The sequence below is a fragment of the Pongo abelii genome, chromosome 16 (genome assembly GCF_028885655.2).
Source record: "Pongo abelii isolate AG06213 chromosome 16, NHGRI_mPonAbe1-v2.0_pri, whole genome shotgun sequence".
Taxonomy (NCBI): domain Eukaryota; kingdom Metazoa; phylum Chordata; class Mammalia; order Primates; family Hominidae; genus Pongo; species Pongo abelii.
In genome coordinates, this window is record NC_072001.2 from 95,385,365 (window position 1) to 95,390,079 (window position 4,715).

Below are 4,715 nucleotides of genomic sequence, written 5' to 3' on the forward strand. Positions count from 1 at the left end.
CCTGTCTCTATTATAAAAAATGAAATAAAATAAATAAAAAGGACTGTAGGAGGCAGAGACAGGTATACAGGAGGCACCACACTACCCTATTGACACAGCCTGGATCCAAAGTTCAGCGGACCTTGAGACAATGAAAATAAACTTAGTAATAATCAAAATAAATAAATAAAAATAAAATTTATATGGTAATTCAAAAGACTTAAGTATCAAAGTCAATCTTGAAACAGAAGAGAAAAGTTAGAAGACAAACAATCTAAATCAAAACTTACTATAATGCTATAGTAATCAACAAACTCGTCCTGGTATGAAGATCAACAAATAGATCAATAGAACAGACTAGAGTTCAGAAATAGGCCTATAGTTACAGAACGTGATTTTTTACAAAGGTGTCAAATCTTTCCAACTAATAGGGTTGGAGTAACTAAAATCCATATGGAAAACAATAAACCTTGACCCCTTACCTCATACCACACTCAAACACAAATTCAAGATAAATCAGAGACCTAATTATAAAAGGTAAAATTATAGGGCTTCTTGGAGAAATCACAGAACATCTTTGCAAGCTGGGGGTAGGCAGAGTTTCTTTAGACAAGTTACAGAAAGCAGTGACCATAAATGAGAAAATTTTTATAAATTAGACTATCAAAATTAAATACTTTTGATTAAAAGACATCATGAAGAAAATATGTAATAGACTACAGATAGGAAAATATTTACTAAAAACAACACAATACAAACTCAATAATAAAAGCCAAACAACCAAATCAATAACTGGAGGAAAAAAAAAAAACGTGAATAAGAAGATATGTGCATGGCCAATAAACATGGAAAAAGGTTCTGAAAATCATTTGCTATTGAAAATGCAAATTAAAACCACAATAGGACACCAATCAACACTCACTAGCATGGATAAAATTAAAACGAGTAACACCAGATGGTGGGAAAGGTGTGGAGCAACTGGAATCTGTGTACGTTGTTGGTAGAAACATAAAATGGTGTGACCACTCTGAAAAATATCTGCTCATTTCTTTATTTTTTTATTTTTTATTTTTATTTTTTAGATGAAGTCTTGCTCTTGTCGCCCAGGCTGGAGCGTGCAGTGGAGCGATCTTGGCTCACTGCAGCCTCCGCCTCTCGGGTTCAAGTGATTCTCCCTCCTCAGCCTCCCAAGTAGCTGGGATTACAGGCACATGCCACCACACCCTCTAATTTTTGTATTTTTAGTAGAGACAGGGTTTCACCATGTTGGCCACGCTGGTCTTCAGCTCCTGACGTCAGGTGATGCTGGGATTACAGGTGTGAGCCACTGTGCCTGGCCTGATCATTTCTTTAATAACTAAGCATGTATGTGTCAAGTTGGCTAGGCTATGGTACCCAGATATGTGGTCAAACACTAATTGAGATATTGCTGTGAATTTATTTTTTAGAGGAGATTAACATTTCAATCAGTAGACTGTGAGTAAGGCAGATGACCCTCTGTAATGTGGATGGGCCTCATTCAATCTGTTGAAGGCCTTAAGAGAAACGACTGATGTTCCCCCAAACAGAGGAAAGCCTCCAGATTGTCTTTGGATTTGGGCTACACCATTAATATTTCCCTGGCCAACCCTGCTGGCCTACCCTGCAGATATTAAACTTGCCAACCCCACAGTCATGTGAAGCAGTTCCTTAAAATAAACACACACACACACCCTCTCACTCTCTCTCTCACTCTCTCTCTCACTCTCTCTCTCTCCTCACACATACACACACACACAAACACACTATTGATTCTGTCTTTAGAAAACCCTGACAAATACACTATTACTTGACCCAGCAATTCTATACAAGAAAATGAAGTCAAACATCCATAAAACTAATTGTACAAGACTGTTCGTGTGGGTTTATTCACAATAGGCAGAAACTGGAAACAGATCAGGTGACCACTGATAGCAGAATGGATAAACAAACCATATTATATTCATACAGTGGAATACTGCTTAGCAGCGGAAAGCCATGAACTACTGATAAATACAACAACATGGCTTAATCGCAAAAACATTTTATCTGAGTGAAAAAGCCTTACACAAAAGAGTATTTACGATGTGATTCCACTTATCTAAAGAACAGGGAAAACTAATCAATGATGAAAAAGGAAATCAGAACAGCAGTTGCCTCTGGGGATGGGATGGAGGCCGGGGCTTACTGGAAACAGGAATGAAGGAGCTTTCTGGGGTAAGGGTATTGTTCCATGTGTTAATGGAGGTTGGGTTATACAGGTGCATGCACCTTTCAAAGTTCATCAAATAGTACAGTAAAATTAGATCATTTCATTTTAGGTAAATTTTTTCTTAAAGAAAAAATAACTATAACTAAATATTGAACTCTAGGTAGCAGTATACATGGTGAAGTGTTTAGGGGTGAAATACGCTGATGTTTGAATCTCACTTTGAAATGCACTAAAAATAAGAGAAATTAATGGATAGAGAGATGGATAGGTATATCAGAATAAGTGTAGAGAGATGTTAATTGTAGAAACCAGATGGCAGGTGTTTGCTATACAGTTATTTCCAGTTTCCTATATGTTTGAAATTTCTCCTAATAACATGTTGGAAAAAAAGAGTTTATTTCTCTTCAAGAAAGAAAGATCCAGAAGCAGGCAATCCTGGACTTAGATGACAATTCCATCATGACTAGGAATTCAGCCTCCTTCAGTTTTCTTCTACTTTCCTTAGCATGCCACCTCATAGCTGGATCTCTCAGCAACTATTCCACTCTGCAGCCAGCAAGACACTCACAGCATCCAAGCAATTCTTTCCTGTTTCTCCTGACTCATCATTATTTCTCTCTTTACTGGATTGCTGTCATCAGCATACAAAACTGTAGTTATTTTTCTCATCTGAAAAAGATTCTTCTCTTGGCCAGGCATGGTGGCTCATGCCTGTAATCTCAGCACTTTGGGAGGTTGAAGCAGGAGGATCACCTGAGGTCAGGAGTTCGAGACCAGTGCGGCCAACATGGCAAAACTCTGTCTCAACTATAAATATAAAAATTAGCCGGGTGTGGTGGTGCATACCTGTAATCCCAGTTACTCAGGAGGCTGAGGCAGGAGAATCACTTGAACCCCAGGGGGTCACAGTGAGATGAGATTGTGCCACTGAACTCCAGTCTGGGCGACAGAGCAAGACTCCATCTCTCTCTATATATATACATGTATATATATTCGATATATATGTGTGTATATATATGTGGATATATTCTATATATGTGTATATATGTATATATATTCTATATATGTGTATATATGTATATATATTCTATATATGTGTATATATGTATATATATTCTATATATGTGTATATATGTATATATATTCTATATATGTGTATATATACATATATATATATGTATACCCAACTTCCTCTTCTTTTAGCTGCTGTCCCGTTTCTTTGCTCTCCTCTAGGCAAAAAAAAAAAAAAAAAAAAAAAATCCTCAAAAAAATAAAGATGCTGCCCGTGTGTGATTCCGTCCTGAGCAGCTGTTCTCTTGAGCAGTGGTTGTTTATATCCATCCACCTTCTCTCCCATCTAAGTGCGTGCCGCCACCTGATGGAAGATTCGATGGGCATGTATGTGGACATGAGCCCCTTGAGGCCCCAGAACTATCTTTTCGGTTGTGAACTAAAGGCTTACAAAGATTACCACTTTAAGGTGGATAATGATGAAAATGAACACCAGTTATTTTTAAGAACAGTCAGTTTAGGGGCTAGTGCAAAGGATGAATTGGACATTGTTGAAACAGAGGTGATGAATTACGAAGGCAGTCCAATTAAAGTAACACTGGCAACTTTGAAAATGTCTGTACAGCCAGTGGTTTCCCTTGGGGACTTTGATATAACACCACCAGTGATCTTACTGTTGAAGTGTGGTTCAGGGCCAGTGCATATTAGTGGACAGCACTTAGTAGCTGTGGAGGAAGATGCAAAGTCAGAAGATGAAGAGGAGGAGGATGTGAGACTCTTAAGTATGTCTGGAAAGCGGTCTGCCACCGGAGGTGGTAGCAAGGTTCCACAGAAACAAGTAAAACTTGCTGCTGATGAAGATGATGGTGATGATGAAGATGATGATGGTCTTGATGATTTTGATGATGAGGAAACTGAAGGAAAAGCACCAGTGAAGAAATCTATACAAGATACTCCAGCCAAAAAATGCACAAAAGTCAAATCAGAATAGACAAGACAAAACCATCATTAACACCAAGAACAAAAGGACAAGAATTTTTCAAAAAACAGGAAAAAACTTCTAAAACACCAAAAGGACCTAGTTCTGTAGAAGACATTAAAGCAAAAATGCAAGCAAATGTAGAAAAAGGTCTTACTTTTCCCAAAGTGGAAGCCAAGTTCTTCAATTATGTGAAGAATTGCTTCTGGAGGACTTACCAGGAGGCTATTCAAGATCTCTGGCAGTGAAGGAAGTCTCTTTAAGAAAATAGTTTAACAGTCCCCGGTGTGTGATGTTCCCCTTCCTGTGTCCATGTGTTCTCATTGTTGTGGGGTGGGGGGAGGGGGGAGGGATAGCATTAGGAGATATACCTAATGCTAAATGACGAGTTAATGGGTGCAGCACACCATCATGGCACATGTATGCATATGCAACAAACCTGCACGTTGTGCACATGTACCCTAAAACTTAAAGTATAATAATAATAAAAAAAAGAAAATAGTTTAAACAATTTGT

General features: G+C 38.1%; 1 pseudogene; it reads left to right on the plus strand.

The window, feature by feature from the left end:
- Positions 1-3,587: 3,587 nt before the first annotated feature.
- LOC100458966 (nucleophosmin-like) lies at positions 3,588-4,447 on the plus strand (annotated as a pseudogene).
- The last annotated feature ends 268 nt before the right edge of the window (positions 4,448-4,715 follow it).